This window comes from Typopeltis vanoorti, chromosome 23 (assembly GCF_054136105.1).
Source record: "Typopeltis vanoorti isolate ZY-2024b chromosome 23, IOZ_Tvanoo_1.0, whole genome shotgun sequence".
Lineage (NCBI taxonomy): Eukaryota > Metazoa > Arthropoda > Arachnida > Uropygi > Thelyphonidae > Typopeltis > Typopeltis vanoorti.
This window is the reverse complement of record NC_143571.1, coordinates 61,006,666-61,025,876: the sequence shown is the minus strand read 5'-3', so window position 1 is coordinate 61,025,876 and position 19,211 is coordinate 61,006,666. Positions and strand designations below refer to the sequence as shown.

At 37.6% G+C, this 19,211-nt stretch overlaps 2 protein-coding genes across 5 annotated transcripts in view; one reads left to right on the top strand and one right to left on the bottom strand.

The window, feature by feature from the left end:
* sni (SDR family oxidoreductase sniffer) overlaps window positions 1-19,211 on the bottom strand; it is a 213,286-nt gene that overhangs the window by 88,754 nt on the left and 105,321 nt on the right. The window lies entirely within an intron of this gene.
* Window positions 1-19,211, top strand: part of LOC150093899 (uncharacterized) — a 47,288-nt gene that overhangs the window by 20,060 nt on the left and 8,017 nt on the right. The window contains exon 3 of one of the 3 annotated variants that reach the window (XR_016550312.1): window positions 1,994-2,096. The exons of the other annotated variants lie outside the window; for them this stretch is intronic. The gene's annotated coding sequence lies outside the window, so the exon portion shown is untranslated. The remainder of the gene's footprint in view (window positions 1-1,993; window positions 2,097-19,211) is intronic. 3 annotated transcript variants of the gene reach the window in all.

Genomic DNA, 19,211 nt, shown 5'->3' with positions numbered 1-19,211 from the left:
CTTCTATAAGTATAAAAAGTTCCCTGTTTCTACAAGTTGACATATTTTGGACAGACAGGTAGATCAGCTACCTTCCACATAGATAAACAAAAACATATGCACTCGCAACTATGGTTAGTGTGGTCTTCTGGACAATGCATTGGATACTATTCATAGGATCATCTAGAAAAAAATCACCATGCTTCATCATAGTAAATCTAGAAAAGGAAGACTTTTTTTGGAATATGCAGCTGTCCTCAGAAATTAACAGAAACTTCCCAAAATTTGGGAAACAATCCTCAGAGATCCCAAGCTACAATCTAGGTCTACTACAAATGCACAAAGAGGGTGTCTCACCTAGATAGGACTCTAATGTTACATCCAGGTATTTCATTTAGTATTGTGTTGCCTTTGTGTGTATGTGTGTTCCAAATGTTAGTTTGTACTCCCTGAAAATGTCTCAGTAACTCAGGCAAAATATTGGAAGAATTAAAATAGTTTTTTAATCCTTTCCAAGTGCTGTACATACTCCATTAACCACTAACATGATGTCCTCCCAGCACTTAAGCCTTAACACATGTCAATAGTTTCATTGCATAACAGGCTTGAAGACAGACACAGTGCATTAATAGACTTAGTATCTCAGGAGTGGTTAAGGTATTGGAGAAGGTTGTCAGAGACAGAATTCAGGAGCATGTGGAGACGGATATTTTAGGTAGTAAATGGTTTTGTAAAGAATAGGTGTTATCTTACTAATTTAGTCACTTTCTATAATACAGTGACAGTTGGGTTAGATAAAGTAAACAGATATGAAGCTGCTTTACTATGCAAAGGCATTTGCCAGGTTATCATGGACATATATAAACTGAAGCAAAATGAGATTGATATGAAGCTAGCAATATGGATAAGAGGAAGGCTAATGGACAGGCATCAGAGAGTAGCATATGGGGGGGGGGGGGAGAATTGGATCTAGGAGAAGATAGGTGACCTGCAGTGTGACACAGAGTTCTGTACTTGTGCTATTACTATTTAATTTGTATACTAATGATGTATGAATTGATCCGAAGGAAAATATCCAGTTAGCCGATGATGCAAAACTTGGTAGAGCAATAAAGATTACAGAGGAGAGGAAAGGATAAAGGAGATTATAAAGATGATTGTGAGATACTACAAGATGATTTAAGTAGACTGAAAGTGTGGACAAAGGTTAATGGTTGTCAGTTTAATGTGGTAAAAAAATAGATTTGCCACATTAAAGATACAAACAGTACTACATTGACAGAACTGAACTGCAGGAAATTTACAAAGTAGGGATTTGAGGAGGATGATGGATATGGAAGAAAACTGACAAGCAGAGATAAGGAGATTATTATTCCTCTGTATAAGCTTGATACAGCCATATCTGTACTGTGAATAGATCTGATTACCTGGGAGGCTTGCGGGTAAAGTATTGAAAAAGATCCAAAGACGAGTTACAATGGTGGTAACATTTTTATGGAATGCTCCATTGTTGGCCTAGTTAGCTGAGTGGTTATCATATTTGCTCTCCAACCAATAGATTGTGGCAAATGACTTTATAGTTTGTAAATTATATAAAGAATATATCCTTTCCTTCATGGTTACATGGTGATCAGAATTCATCATAAAAATTATGGAAACAACCTACATATTAGAGTGTTAGTCCAGTTAATAGTAACAGGACTCTAGCTTTGATGTAGTAAGCTTTTTTTTTTCCCCACTAGAGGTCAGGCTAATAGTGTTAACAGTTGACCAAATCAATGTAACTTTGTATGTTTGAATATCAGATCTGTTTTACTAATTGCGTAATTAGTATCTTTTTGTTAGTGGTATTGGGTTTTCACCCACCAAAAACAGAAAAAGGTTGTATTCATTACAAAGTCATAAGTAGAATGGTTAATGGTTTCAGCAACTTTCCACCACTCTATCTATCACTAGTACCTTAGTTGTTTGCCATCTTGTTTCTTGAGTACTGACATTATCTGCATTTTTCCAGGTTGTAATCAACTCTTACAGGAACAGGTCTCTTGCTCCTGTGGCAGCTTGACAGTCTCATATGAAGCTATGGCCTTAAGAGAGAAGAAGACAGAAAAGATGAAGTAAGTGTTCTCTCCTGAAGGAGATGGGGTGGGTTAGGGATAATTGTAGACCTAATAGGATTTTTCTCTTTGATTTCACTTTTGGATGAGGGGGGGGGAGTATCTCTCTCCAATTTTGGGGAACAGTCCCTCTGTCTTCTAGAAAAAAAATTTTTAGAGAAAATAAGAAAAAAATAAAATTGTACAATAAGGTGTAAAAAGAAAAGAAAATAAAAAAAGGAAAAGTGAAACAAGTAAAGCAGAGAGATAAGAGGGAAGGGTTTTTGAAAAGATAGGAGTTGTAGCCATTTTGCTCACTTTTCTTGAAATCAGTCATGGGATTTTCAGAATAATGTTGCCATTAGATAGGTAACATAATGCAGGTAGGGAACTCAGGTACTTTCAGTTAGTTCTTAATGGAGGCCCTTGAGCTTCTTTTAATATCCTCTATTGTTTTCTTTTGCTTTTGGTATGTTATGTTCCTGATTTTCCAAATGTGATATTTAATTTCAATTAGTAGGTAGAGTAGTTGAGTTTTCAGGCTTCCTTTTAAAGGTATGTCTTGTAGGTATAGCGCTTTTCCTAAGTGTGGCGATGTTGAAGGTGCTGCTGACATTAGCCCATATTTGTTTTGCCACTGTGCTTCTTCTACGCGTTATTCCCGCTTCCCATGCAGGGTCCGCGTGTTACTTTAGATGTGACTTCTTGTTAGTACTACTCCCAACCGACCCGTTGCCTGGTTTGCTGCTGGGGGGATATATTTTTGACTGTAGCGGCGTATGTTCATGGGGCCGGTTTGCCTGTTTTGCGGGATGAAAAACGCCAGATAAACTGGCGGAAAAAACCCTACTGACCGCGCCCAAGACCGGCTAACTTGGCTATGCCTGAGGAAGATCCTCAAATTCCTCACGTCTACAACGGGAATCGAACCTGGGACACTCCTTCCCCAGGCATATGGTTGCAAAGTGCAAAGCCACTAGGCTAACCGCGTGGGTATTTGTTTTGCCACTGTGCATTTGTAGAATAGATGTTCTTAGGTGCAGAATGCACAATTTGCACATTGAAGTATTCTCTGTTTTAGGAGTTTTGTGTTTACTGGTAGGATATTGTGTAGTATCCTCCAACATTTGTAGAATAGATGTTCTTAGGTGCAGAATGCACAATTTGCACATTGAAGTATTCTCTATTTTAGGAGTTTTGTGTTTACTGGTAGAATATTGTGTAGTATCATCCAGTTAAAATTGTGTCTGGAGGGGTAAGTGTACTTGAAGTACACTTACCCCTCTTACACTTTTTTCATTTTTCCTTTTCTTGTGGAAGTGTGTGTTGGAATGTTTCTAATTGCTTGTATTATGTCTTCTTCTTCTTCTTTTTTTATTTTTTTTATTTTTTTATTTTTTATTCTTCTTTGTGATGATAATTCTTTCCTGTCTGGATATGGTTCTGTAGTATTCTGATGATGTGTTTGCCTTTTCACCACTGTGGTTTTGGCCTGTGAACATTTTGTACTTTACTTCTAGCCAGTATTCAGGGGCGAATTCTCCATGCTTGCTGCGCAACCTCATTAATTGAGAAAGAAGTAATATTTATTTGTTAATAAATGCATGCATTTATAAGCATTCCATTTAGGCTTTTATTTTTGTAGACAGAAGACGTCTTAAGCTTGCGCAGCAATAATTGAGCTTTGTGTTGCGTATTGAAGGCCGATGCTTGCTTGTCTAGTCAAAGCTATCTTGGCTTGCTCGGTTGTAGGAGCTTTCAGGTCCTCGCAGCAGCACTGTGATTGCATGTGTGTGCATAGCCATTTCACGTTGTTTCACTCTGTTGCTTAAACATGGGCCATACACAGTCAGTGTAGCTCCAGTGAGCTTCAGACAGCCTTTACAAGTGTGCGTTGCTTGGGAAAATTAAGTTACAACCAACTTTTTTATGACGATGTTATTGACCAGTTCATTCATAAAGAAAAACTGTAGGATACAATTTGTATGATTAAATGTACATAAATTTCTAAATATATAGTTTAAATGAATTACACCTCTCACTCCCTGAATGGTAACAAGAGCAAGCGTGAATTTCAAGACCAGCATTCGCCCCTGCCAGTATTGGCACATTTCATGGGAGGAGTGTGCTGTTTATGAGAGCTTATTTACCTGCAGAATTTTCTCTACTGAGAGCATGTCTGTAATTTTTGGGATGTTCAGGCCCCCTTGTTCTTTTTTTTTTTTTTTTTTTGGGCTAATTTGTCTTTACTAACCTTTGCCTTTTTATTATTCCAGAAGAAGCTGTAGATAATGTCTTCTAGCCTTTTAATTTGTAATTTGCTGAATGTAAATGGAGTTGTGTGGTATCTTATCGCGGGGATCATTAACTGTAATGATTTGTGCTTTTCCAGTGGCAGTTAGGTGTACAGGTTGTCATGTTTCTTTTATACAGGTAATTTTCTTAATTATCTCTTCTTCATTTTCAAGTTGGCCTAGGTGGTTGAAAGGAATTCCTAGTATGGTAATTGGTGCTGGTTGTTGTGTTGTGCCATCTCCTAATACTTTTATTTTTGTTTTTGATTTGTTAATTTGTGATCCTATTATTCTGTAGTACTTTTCTGTTGTCTGGAAGAGGGTCCTAAGGGCCATATTGTTAGTTATGATGCAAGTGACATCATCAGCGTGGATAACACATTTTATTTCCTGTTTCTTTGTTGGGGTTACAAAGCCTTTAATTTCTGAGTTCTAATCATTTCTGTAAGCAACTCAATTTGCATTATGTATAAAGCTGGTGAAACAAGGCAGCCTTGCATTATGTTGATGTTTTCAGAGAGATTACCATTGATACATATTTTGCTGATTATCTTATTGTAAAGACAGTTTATCTTTACAATAAGGTTGTAAAGCACATAATTATGTAAAGCACATAATAAGGTTAATAGCACATAATTATGGGCCACACTTCCTACTGCGTAGGAAGTGTGGCCCATAATTATGTGCTATTAAGAGTTCGTGGCTAACTCTGTCAAATGCTTTACTTTGATCAAGGGAAACCAGTGTTGCATTTATTTTTTCTTTCTGGGTATACTGGATGATATCTCTGATTAAATTGGTTGTCTGGAAGGTATATATGCATAGCACAGGTTTGATTTGTGTGAATTATTGCTTTTAGTGTTGGGCTCACTCTGTTATTATTTTTGGCTAATATTTTATAATCAGTGTTTAGTAAGGTGATAGGCATCCAGTTGCTGTCCTGCAATGTGTCTGTGTTAGGCTTTGGGATTAGGGTTATTATTACTTAAATATAAAGAGCTAATAAGCTTCATTTCGGTGATATAAACATTATTTAAATTAAGGGGATATTAAATCCCACATTGTTTTAAAACCGAATAAGAAACTCAAAGATTGGAATCAGAGAGTTTCATGCCGAATATAGTAAACTATAAAGTATCGGCGACCACTAGCGTGAGCTAATGCAAGTGACCCTAGTACGTAGTACAATACTGGAGACCTCGCAGCAAAGTCAATAAAGTTCTGATGGCTATTCTTAGGTATTTTCCATAATGTAAAAACACATTTCCTAGGAAATGTATGCTATTATTACATTATGGTGGGAGGTTACTACCCAGACCGGTTTCAGTCTTTTTTGAGGCTTCATCAGTGAGTAGCTAGACCAAATTAATACCAAAGTGTATAGCAAAAAGAACTTATATACTCTGCTAGGGTCACTTGCATTAGCTCACGCTAGTGATCGCCGATACTTTATAGTTTACTATATTCGGCATGAAACTCTCTGATTCCAATCTTTGAGTTTCTTATTTGGTTTTAAAACAATGTGGGATTTAATATCCCCTTAATTTAAATAAGGGTTATTATTATTATTATTCAGGCCTCCATGGAGTCAAAAGACTCATCGTGGGAGGTCCTTTCTAAGAACCTAAAGTCTGTCAAGATTCATCGAGGGAAGGTCCCGCTTAAGAAACACAAAGTCTGTCATACCACTCCTTAAACTCAATGACCGTTCTCGCTCTCACCACTCCATCTCGCAGTGCATTCCCTGGTTCAACCACCCTCCATGCAAAGAAACCACTCCTCACCCTCTTGCTCACAGTTTCCTTTCATAACTTCCAGGGATGGCCTCTTGTCATCACCCCTTCCTGCTGTTCAACCAAGCAAAAGAACTCCCCCAGTGTCAACCCTGTAACCACCTATCAACAGTTTAAAAGTCTCAATCATATCACCTCTCCTTCTATCCACCAAACTCTGCAGTCCACATTCCCTCAGCCGATCCTCATAACTATCCTTGTACATTCCTGAAACCATCTTTGTTATCTGTCTTTGTATCCTTTGCACAGTTAATGTATCCCCTTCAAATCCTGGGGACCAAATCTGAGAACAATAGTCTAAGTGTGGTCTGATTAGAGACTTATACAACGGAATGATAACCCTTTTATCTTTGCAGGTCAGTGTCCTTCTCATAATTGCAGCAATCCTCTGTGTTACCTTCACCACCTTTGCAATATGTCCCCTAAATTTCAGGTTTCTATCAATCATCAACCCCAGAGATCTTGTCTCCCCCTACTTCCTCCAGTATAACTCCTCCCATAGAGTATGCAGCATCCCATCGATGTTTCCCAAACCTCAAGACCCTGCATTTTGCTGCATTAAACTGACACCCCCCATTCATTTGCCCATCTATCTAGCGTATTCAAATCCTCTTGCAGGGCTACCACATCTGCACTATTATAATAATCCTTCCCAGCTTCGCATCATCTGCAAACAACTGAATATCCCCTTGCAATCCACTGGCAATGTCATTGATATAAAGGTTAAACAATATAGGTCCTAGTACTGAGCCCTGTGGGACCCCACTTGTAACTCTCTGCCTCCTTGAAACTGCTCCATCATACACAACTCTCTGATACCTATCAGACAACCAATCCTGAATGCAGTTGATCAATCTGACATCCAGACCCATGTGCTGCAACTTAAATATCAGCTTATCATGTGGTACCCTGTCAAATACGCTAGCTAAGTCTAAGAAAATTGCAGTATATGCCTGTAATTTTCCTCATCTAATGTTCTTGTAACTTTATTATAAAAGGCTAGCATATTGCTAAAACAAGAGCGCCCTTTCACAAATCCATGTTGACTCTCACAGATAACATTACCCTCATCTGCCCAATGCTGTATACGGTCCCTCACTACTTTCTCCACGATCTTAACAACTACTGATGACACACAGACTGGCCTATAATTAGACACTTCCAGTCTGTTACCACCCTTATGCAATGGCACTATCTTACCTTCCTTCCATTCCATGGGCACCTTTCCCGCAGCCAGACTTTCATTGAAAAGCCAGGTTAAAGGCACTGTCAGTTCCCTAGCACATTCTCTCAAAACTCGTGGTGAAATACCATCCAGTCCCAAAGCATTACTGACATCCAGAGTACTCAGTATCTGAAACACGCTCTCCTCCTGTACCTCTAAACCTCGAACCAGCCCTATCCCTCTAGCATTAAAACTGATTCCTCTAGGATGAAATACTCCAATAAAGTGTTCATTGAACAATTCCACTATGTCCTCTGCATCAGTCACTCTATTCCCATTTTTATCCCACAATGTCATTCTTCCACAGTCATTTCTCCTCCTACTGGCCACATAGCTAAAAACTTCCCTAGGATTTTCTTTGGATCTTAGGGCCAATCTCCTCTCATATTCCAGTTTCGCTTTCCTTACCACACTAGTCACTCTTCTGGCCTGTGTCTTATATTCTTCACGCATCCTCTCTTCACCTGTCTCCTTATATCTCTTCCATAGCCTCTTTTTCGCATGCAATTCCTGTTTAATATTGTTTGTCATCCACTTTACTCCAAATTGTGTCCTCTTCTTCACTCGTGGTATACAACTTACCATTGCTGCTAACAAATATTCTTTCACAATTTCCCATGCACTAATGATATCCCAGCCTTCCAATTCCTCCCTCCATGAAACTTCCCCAAGTTGACGTCTTAGACTATTATAATCACCTGCCTTATAATTCCACATATTCCCGTCTCTTTGATACTCCTGCATGTCTATTCATTTTCCAAGTCAAAACCATATGGTCACTATGTCATCTCAGTTATTATCAACTCTTCTGATGCTATAACCAAATCCAAAACTCTTGAACCTCTTGTTCCCTGTTACATGTTGCCTAAGACATTTGTCCCTCAAGAATTCTAGAAATTCCATTCCCCTATTGCTACATGCATCTTCCTCTCTCCAATTTATACTACTGTAGTTAAAATCTCCCATAACAATCATTTTTCTTGCACTTGCCAAACTTAACTGTCTAAACATCTCCTACCTCTACCTCACACCATATGCTCTCAAAATCATTTGTCTCACTTCCTTCCAAAGCCCGCACTCTTAGAGGACATAGGTCATCACTTATCATAAGCAGTACCCCACCACCATTCCTAGTTTCTGGGAGCGTGTTAATTCACCATCTTTGATGACTGTATTGTAGACTTCTGTCAGGATGGGAGCTAGGTTGTTTTTAAATGTTTTATAAAAAGTGCTTCCCAGTTCATCTGAGCCCGGTAATTTATTTACTTCCAGTGTGGAAATTGCCTGCTTTACTTCTATTTCTTTAATTTCTCTTTCCAAATCTTCTATCTTCTTGTGGTATCTTAGGTATGTTGCTGATTATTTCTTCCCATTCCTTCTTATTTGATTGCTTTGTGGCATGTAATTCTCTGTAGCAAGATACGAAAATTCTACTTACTTCTATAGGATCTGTAAATCTGTAACTGTTAGGTCTAGGGGCTGTATTTTGTCAATTTCCTGTTCTTAAGGGTCAAAGCTGTATAACTGAGAGGAGACCTCCACATAGCCTTTAAAGGAATGCGGAGAACCGACCATGGCTTCTGACCTAATGTCCAATCCTCACCTTCTCGTGGTGCACCCTGTTGGGTAATCTACTTTTTTTGGATACTACACGAACGAGGATGGGCTGGCAATTTGGGATTTAGCCGACCAAATTGTATTCTTATTGGTTAAACCAAAATAAAAAATGATGGTACGACATGACAAAATTTCATGCCGGCTGGGGCGTTGCCCGGTTAAACAAGGCCCCCGTTGTTTTCGCCAGGGAACCAGGGCGAACAGCGAAAAGTCAGCTACAGGAACAAATCTGAAAACAAACCCCAACTCAACATCACCAGAGTTAAAGATCGGTACTATCAACATAAGAAGCCTGAATGGCAAAGAAATGGAGCTAGCTGAGGAATTAGATAAGTACCAGATCGACATAATAGGGGTGACTGAAACAAAAAAGACAAACTGGTGAGATCTTTCTGAGCAATAAATACAAAATATTATATTCAGGCAATGACAATCAAGGAAAAGAAGGAGTAGCCATAGTATTCAACACAAAATACGAGGCTCATCTTCTTGAATGGCAGGCAGTGTCAAGTAGAGTGATTTGGGCAAATATGAGAATGGGGAAACTGGACAATGAGACGTATTTGTGACTATGGCTCCACAGAAGGTTCTACTAAGGTAGAAGTGGAGGAATTTTTTGAGGCTTTAGAAAAAGCAACTGACACAATGAAAAAAGGAAAAGTTGGTCCTTGTTGGGGATCTAAATAGCAGAGTAGGAAATGATTGTGAGACATACAAAAATATTTTGGGAAAATTTGGAGAAAAGAGCAAAGCTAATAATAATGGCAAATATCTGTTGGATTTCTGCTCAGGACATGGACTGGTTATTACTAACACCATGTTCCAACATAAAAATGTGCACAAATTCAGATGGAGAGAAGAGACTAGGAATAAGAAAAGTCTCATTGACTATGTTATTGTTGATAGTGATGTTTTCTCCCTGGTGCAGGACACCAGAGTGTACAGAGGATTTGAAATTGGAAGTGATCACTATTTAGTCTTGAGCAGGATAAAATTGAATGTCATATCGAAAAGAATAACATGTAAGAAAGTTTTAAAGCGAATAAAAGTTGAGCAGCTCTCAGATGTGAACTGTAGACTAAAATACAGAAATATTATTGAAAAGAAAATGAAAGAGAGTGAGAACAGGAATCAAACCTTGGAGATTCAGTGGCAAACTCTGAAGAAAACATTGATTGATTCTGCCAGAGAGGCATGTGGTGAGGTTGTCTGCAAGTATAAAAAAATCAGAACTCCCTGGTGGACACAGGAAGTTAAAGAGGCAATGAAGGAAAAGAAGAAAGCATATCACAAGTTCCTGTCAAATAAGTCAGCTTGTGCTCTTAGAGAATATAGAGACAAATGCAAGAATGCTACACACTGTGTAAAACTAGCTCAACAAAAGTCATGGGAGGACTTTGGCAAGAATATAGAAAATAAATATCAAGAAGGTGGCAAAATATTCTGGAGGTTGTTGAAGCTTAGGAATGGAGGAAAGAGTGCTGTAAAAGGAGTTAGAGATGATAAAGGTGAGATGAAAACGGGAGAAAAGGATATCCTTTAAGTATGGAGTAATTACTTTGAAAAACTGCTAAATGAAACAAGCAGTGATGACAGCTCAGTGGTAAAAAAACACTGACCAGGCATGCAGTCAGGAATACATATCCATACTTGAAGTAGAAAAAGCCATCAAAGGCTTGAAATGTGGAAAGGCAGCAGGAGTAGATGATATTCGACCAGAAATGCTGAAGTATGGTGGTATAAGAGTCTTACAGTGGCTGCACTGCATAGTTCAGAAAGCCTAGACAGAGGGACAAATTCCCAATGATTGAAGTAGAGCTCTCACCCATATATAAAAAGGGAAATAAAACTGTACTGAGTGTTCCTGGCAAGATCTATGCAAGTATACTTGAGAAACGGTTGAGAAGAATTGTGGAAGAAAATCTTGGCGAAGAACAAGCTGGATTCAAGCCAAATAAAGGCTGTCAGGATCAGATATTCACTTTACGACAAATAGTCGAGAAACATGGGAATATAACAGAGATCTGTATTTTAGTTCTGTCTATTTGGAAAAGGTATATGTCAAGGTGCCAAGAGAGAAGTTATTCAATATGCTACAGTTTTATGGTGTCAATGGGGCATTATATCAAGCAATACTTAGTCTTTATTTGAGTTGTAAGTCAGCAGTTAGAATTGAAGGATGTACAGGAAGATGGTTTAATGTTAAATATGGTGTGAGATAGGGATGTACATTATCCCCTCTGTTATTCATTATCTATATGGATCACATTATGAAGGAAAGTGGTATTAAACATGATATCGAAATTGGAGATGTTAATGTCAGCTCTTTGCTTTATGCGGATGATGTTATACTTCTAAATAAATCCGCTACAAGTCTGCAAGATTTTCTGACTAAATTGAGTAGCTGTTGTAATAGATATGGTATGAAGGTCAGCAATAAAAAAACAAAGACAATGAAAATAGGCAGAATCATTGAAAATGTCAACTGTGTTGTGAATGGAGAACCTGTGGAACAAGTAAAACATTTCATCTACTTAGGCATGATTTTTACTGAAGATGGTAAATTAAATATAGAAATAGACAACAGAATCAGCAAAACTGGTATGGTAGGAAGTCAATTGAATAAATTCATATGGAATAAGAGAGAAATTAGTCGGAACACTAAATTAGCTGTATACAAGACAGTGTTCAAACCAGTTTTAACTTATGGATCTGAGAGCTGGGTTAGAAGTAAAACACTTGACCAAAGACCAGAGATGGCAGATATGAGAATCCTGAGAAAGATTATAGGCGTGAACAGATGGCATCAATGGCAATATCATATTAAAAACGAGGATATTAGGAAAGAACTTGACATTGTCAACATCCAGGAATGTGTTAGCAGAACTAATCTCAGGTGGTATGGTCACTTAAACAGAATGGGCAAAGAAAGATTAGCAAAACAAGTGTTCTCTGCCAGGTTGGCAGGAAAACGACCCAGAGGAAGACCAAGATATAGGTGGATTGATATGGTACAAACTGGCTTAGACGATAGAAATATAAGATCTGATAATGTTGGAGTCTTGACAAGTAACAGACTGATTTGGAGGAAAATTATAGATAGGAAGTTAGTAATGATGTAATTTTTTTCATGTAGTACTATCATATCCTGTACACCCCTTGAGGGTACATGGCAGGAATTTGATGATGATCTTTTTTTTTTATTTGGTTGTAGAAAGGCTTAGTGAATTTTATCTCTGTGCTGTTGGTCAACCTGGTTTTTAACTTTAGGGCGTTTAGTTTGTGTTTCTTTAATTCTTTCTATTTCTAATTCATACTTTTTGATCAGGTTCTTCATTCAAGGCATGTGGTTATTAGAACCAGCTTTTATTATGTTGATTTTTTTGTAGAGTATGGAAGTTATCTGTCTTTGTTCTTAATTTTTTTGTTTTTCCCCCCATTCCATTATGATTTTGCAACATTACTCCTTCAGGTTTTCCCACAATTCCATTAGTGGTCTTTGTGTTCTAGTTAGTTCTGTTTTTACTGTTTCCCACTTCGTAGTTACTGTCTCTTCCAGTGTTGCTAGTAGGTCTGGCTCTTTAGTGTTGGGTTCATGTGCCAGAATCCAGGCCCATGATTTAGGGGTCTGTACTTTATATTGATGATTACCATCATGTGGTCTGATAGATTTTTATTGTTATTTACTGAGACTGTATCTGTTGAATCTAGGAGATGATATAGGTAATGAATGTAACTTTAGCATACCATGTAGACTGTGCAGCTTGTTTCTTTGTATATATGAGTATACTTCACATGGTGACCTTAATGCGAAAATCGAAACATCGAGTGATTATTTTGGTTTGTATTAAACTGAAGCATGATAGTTGTTTCCATAATTTTTATGATGAATAAAAAAATATATAGTAATTGTGTGCACGAAGGACTTGTTAAAAAAAAAAAAAGGAATGTTGATGGAGACTTGAGGAAGTTGTTGTTGTGGGAAGTAAAGGATAATAGTGTTGTTAGTGTGTTTCCCAGATATGACAGTGAGTTGAGAAAGAGAGCAGAGATAATAGCAAGATGGCTGAGTTGTATGAAGCAGAGGAAGTTCAGTTTGTGAGTCTGTGGAGTGAATTTGAAGGAAAGTTGGAATATTTTATAATTGATGGATTGCATTTGAATTGGTTTGGTGTTGGGCATTTAGAAAGGCTATTGTTAGCTGAGAAGGCACAGCAGAATGAATGATATATGTAGCTAATGATCAAAGGGTACTTGTGAAGTAGGACAGCACAGTCAAACGAGTTGTAGGATAGGAGGAAGATGGATATGTGGTTGCATCAGGGCAGGGTGATAGAATGTATAAATGTGAAGATGAGACAGGTATGAAAGGCAATCAGAGTCAAGATTAGGGAAACTGGAGTGGTCAGACTGAAGAGCAAGGTGTGGTCTAACAGCTAGAGTAGAGAATGTTGATAGAACACTTTCAAAGACACAGGGATTATTACGTTTGCATACAAATGTAAGTAGTACTTGAAATAAGAGAGCCGAGTTTGTGACATTGATTGGGTCAGTATACCCAAAGATAATTGGTATAAGTGAATGTGGTTGTCTGAGTATGATGTGATGTGGGGAATAGAAATGGAAGGATATACAATTTTCCAGAAGGATAGGAAGGTGAAAAGAAGAGGGAGAGTATTATATTATTATTACGGGTATCTCCATAAAGTCAGTAGACTCATTGCAGGAGACCCAAACTATCAAAACAATATCTATCATATCTCTTTTTTAATTAATTTACAGACGAAGAACTCACAACTGAGTTGGACAATGAGTGGAATGCATTGCCCAACTGAGTTGGAGCAATGCATTCCACTCATTCACCACCCTTCAGGCAAAAAACCTTGTTAACCACACTTTTCCTTAATTTCCAGGGATAACCTCTTGTTCTTCCATCACTATCACACAGCTGAAAAATTTCCCCTGCATCAATCTTATAAAAACCTTTTAGTAATTTAAATGCTCCCTATCAATGTAGGGAGCATTTTTTACATCACTCACCAACTTAGTCACTCTCCTCTGAACCCTCTCTACAACCTCCTCATCTCTAAGGAATCCAGGTGACCAGACCTGAGCATAGTAATTCAAATGTGGAAGTATCAACCTTTATAAAGGAGAATAATAACATTTTTATCTCTGGATGTTAGTGTGTTCCTCAATAACCAAGTAATCCTATGTGCAATCTTGGACACCTTAGCATTGTGTTCCCTTAACTTCATCTCCCTATTCATTACTCTCTTGGAGTACCGTTCCATCAATGTAGTACACAGCTAGTAATCTTTTAATCTGAAAATGTATAACTTTACACTTTTCCACATTGAACTAGGATCTATTACCCTTTGCCCATTTTGCCATTATTTAAATCATCCTGCAAGCTCTCTACATCAGCTTGATTAATTATTGCACTACCTAACTTGCATCATCAGCAAACAACTGAATATCTCCCTTTAAGCCATTTCCTATATCATTTATGTACGAATTAAACAACAATGGCACAAGCACAGAGCCCTGAGGCACACCACTGGTCACCTGCCTCATCCTGGACTCTGCTCCTCCATACACCACCTTCTGGTATCTCTCCCTGAGCCATTCTCCTATACATATCACCAGTTTACTATCCATTCCCATCTGCACCAATTTGTGCAACAGTATTCCATGGGGGGTATCCTGTCAAAAGCCTTAGCAAAATCCAGAAGTACCACTGTGTAGCCATTTCCTTTGTTCAACTCAGATGTTATTCTATTATAAAAAGTTAATAAATTGCTAAGGCAGGATCGACCTTTAACAAAACCATGTTGGCCCCTATAGAGTATCATATCCTGATCCACCCATTCTTGAATTTTGTCTTTAACCAACTTTTCCAATACTTTTATCACCACTCCCGAGATGGTGATTGGTCTGTAATTAACTACTGCACTTTTAGAGCCACCTTTATGAAAAGGAACTACTTTTCCTTCCTTCCACTCCCTAGGGACCATACCAGAGTTCAAACTTAAGTTAAATAACCAAGTAAGAGGCATTGACAATTCATTTGCACATTCATGCAACACCTAAGCTGAATTCCATCTAAACCTACAGCAGTGTTTGCATTTAAATTTTGCAATATACTAAGTACCTCCGATTCCTTAACTTCAATTTTCATGTTAGTTTGATATTGCCTTCCTCAGATACCTGCTGATTTTATCCCATGCACTGCTAACATCTTTCCCCTGCAATATATTTTGCCATGGGACAGCTGCAAGCTCACTCTGAAGCTTGTTATAATTGCCTAACCTGTAGTTTCGAATATATACCTTCTTATGAGCAAAATCCACAAATTTTGTAACCTCCCAAGTCAATACCACATAATTGCTCTCACCAATTGGAGTTAATGAGGACACCTTACTTATGCATATATCCTCTGAACCAATGACCAGGTCCAACACTCTCACACCACATGTCTCTTCAGTTATGTGCTGTTTCAAGTAATTGTCTTGTAGAAGATGTATGAATTCCATTTCCTTTTTGCCACGTGATATTTCCTTCTTCCAATTGATATCACCATAATTAAAATCCCCCATAATAATCACTAACCCTGCACTCATTGCACTAATTTGCTGATGCATGAATTCAATATCACCACCTGTACCCACTGGCCTATAGTAGCAACCAACTATATATTTGGTTGCATTGGTCACTATTTCATACCAGACTGCCTCAAAAGAACTATCATTCACATGTCTATCATCTTGATATACTACTTTCTTTGGCTGCAACTCATCAGCTATCATCAAATCCTTCCCACGTTCTATCTTCTCTATCCTCCCTGAAAATACTGTACCCATCATATTTCCAGTGACCAGATCTTCTACTGACAGCCAATTTTCACTAATGCCTACAACTTTTGGTGAGGCACTGACTAATGCCAAAAATTCTTCTCTCTTATTTCGAATGCTTCTTGCATTAGTATACAACAATTGCAGATTCGCTTTAGAACTGATATACATGTCACTAATTTCAGTAGCCCCATGCCAATTTTTATCCACTCTATTCTGCAATTTATTCCACGAATAAGGATCAACAAATAATCAATCACTGCTTAAGTTTCTCCCTCTTAAACTCAACCTTTTCAATTTTAGTTTCCCTCTTCAATTACTTCAACTTGTTCAGAAAAACAGTAACTTCTTCAATTGCTTATGACCTTCCATGTTCAGATGCAACCCATCTCTTGCATACAGCTGTCCTTTGCCTTCAAAACACACGCCAGACATCAACAAATTCCAGACCTTTTTTTTTGCACATTCTTACAATCATATCATTTGTTATAATTACTCGTCTACTTAACTCATAATTGTCAAAATGAGGCAGCACACACTATCCTCCCACTGACACTTTTCTTCTTCACAATATCTAACAATGTTCTTAAATCTTTTGCTACCCGATTTATACTACCACTCAAGTCATTTGTATCTACCATAACTATCATCTTTTCTGCATCATGCCCTCTCTTTATTGCTAAAGCCACTCTCTCTATTGTTCCACCAGCCAAGCACTCCTCAGGCATACTGCTCACCATACACTTAATCATAGAATCACCATATCATAACTTCATTCAAGTCCAAACAAGCATCACTCGCGGCCTCATTTTCCATGCTATTCAGCATGACTCTTCCAGTTTCATTACTCAACGCTCTTTTACTTACTCCCTCACTCTCACAACATCTCATTTCTTCTAGACCTCTTGTGTTTTCATTCTGTTTACTCCCATACTATTTATTACTTCATCAATCACCAAAGACTCTCCCATACTTAATCCTGTTCTAGTTACTATAGCTAAAGTAATCTCCATAGTCCTAATTTCTCTATTCAACACATTTAACTCAGTTTTAATTTCCAGAACCTCCTTACTGAGCACTTCCAATTCCTCTTGCAGAAGATGGTCACTTTTCATTTTCACGAAGTAAGTCCTGCCAAAGTTCTTCCGCTATGGTCCTGTCTGCTTCCATTCCTGATCGCTCCAGCCTATCCCGACACCTCACATACGTCGACATTTTCATTCTTCTCATTTAGCCAAACAGTCCACAGATCCTTCACATTCTTCGGCGCATACATATAGAAGTTTCCGCAACGCATCCATTGCGAAAAATCCAACGCAGAGCCAGACTTTCGTATAGAGGTCCTCTGAGCCGCTGACATACATCTCTCATTGGACCCCATCTTTAGATGCTGAAGTAGTGAAAACACAATATATACAACTGAGTTTCAAACAATAACACCACTGAAGGGCACAATTTGAGACAAAAAGCCACACTATACTTTAATTTAAAAATACGGTTTCTAGCATAACTGAAGACTACCTCCACGTTTGCTAGTGACCAAAAAACAAACTGGCAGTGGTGGGATTGTGTGGTGGTGGAGGAATTGTGTCCACAAACTGTGGAAGTTGATAGCACATGTGTAGATTTTAAATCTGTATGGTGTGAAGTTGAAATTACTAGCTAGTATATTTGATAGGATGGTGCTATAGGAAATGTAGAGAATACTGACTGTGAAATGTTTACGCAAATTGATCGAGCATGTAAAAAGGTGATCTGATGGGAGACTTTAGGTTACAGGAATACAAAATGGAAGGAGGAAATAGTGTATGGGAACATGGAAAGCGAGTTTGTTGAATTTCTGAGGGATAAATATCTTAAGCAGCATGTGATGGAAGCATACTAGAGGCTTTAGTGTTTTGGATTTGGTGATAACTTCACAGTTGTCAATAAGGACACTACCACTGGTTGGTGAGAGTAATCATGAGATACTTGTTTGGGAAGTGGTGGAACGGGGAAAGGTTACAGCCAAAAAAAAAAGGATATATGTGGAATTATAAGGTGAGTGATTATGGGAAACTCTTTAGTCAACTAGCATCAATACCTTGGGTAGATGAACTGTGCAGAAAATATGTTGATAGCACATGGGAATTCATAAGGCAGTGTCTGACACTGTCTTACCTGCAGGGGCGGACTTAGGCATGGACTTTATGGACTTCAGCCCAGGGCCCCGTTCAATCAAAGAGCCCCTTCGCGGTCAAAAAAATAAAAATAAAAACAATTTAAATTACAAATTTAAGAAAAAATAAATTATACAAAATTTTTTCTTACCTAGGTAACGTTAAAATCGTTAATTTGCAACATTATTGGATTTGAATTAAATATCAATGTTTTAAATGACAGTAAATACGGCTCTGTCTTCTATCGCCTCTGTCGGTAGTCAGTAAAATCAAAATATACTTTGTCATTTGTCAATTATGCAAATAATATAGCAACGTCAGAATGGGAGTGAAGTCTAGCTCATCCAGCGCATCTAAAGCTTGTTAGCTTAGCATAGCTCTCACGTATATACTTTCTGCTCTCACCTTTTGACATTTGAGGTTATGTATAGTACAGTATAGTTGAATATTAAATAATCATTTGTTCGGTGAAGTGTACTGTTCAGGTGTGTTTCATTTCTTCACTGGTAAGTATTGGCAAAGTTTACTAAATAAATATACATTAAACATTAAACAACCTAATATGGTGGTGGTTTTTTTTTGTTTTTTTTTTTATTTCTTTTCAGATTAAATAAATACCTAAAAAAATGTCTGGTAGAAAATATAAAAGCGGAGCTGAAAAACACAATTAAATAGAGAAAAAGAAAGAAATAAATGTGCCAAAATTTCAAATTTTTTTGTATTGGAGAATAAAAATCTAAACGATATAGGTGCAGTAATAAGCGAAAGAGAGAATAACTTAACCGAAGAGAAACAGAAAAAACAACAAAATGTATATAACAATAACGAAGAATTACTAGGACTAAAATCACAAGTGAGAACCTCTAAAAACAATGTTGATGTTGACGGACATTCAGCATCAGATAAAAATATACAAGACCTAGATGATCAGCTCTCTAAGTCTCTGTTGCTGTTTTGCAATGATAAAGAAGCAGAAGAGGCTTAAAAAAATGCAGAGTTGCTTGCTAAATATGTTGATGTAGGTGTGTGGCCTACACAGTTAAATGATAATTTTATTAATCATTGTCTCTCACACGAAATGACTTATTTCCAAAATAAAGATCCAAAAAATATATATCCAGTTTCAACAAGATATTACAAAGAACAAAACAGATAATTTTCAAATAAGTTCTTTGCAAAAAAAAATTAAAAATG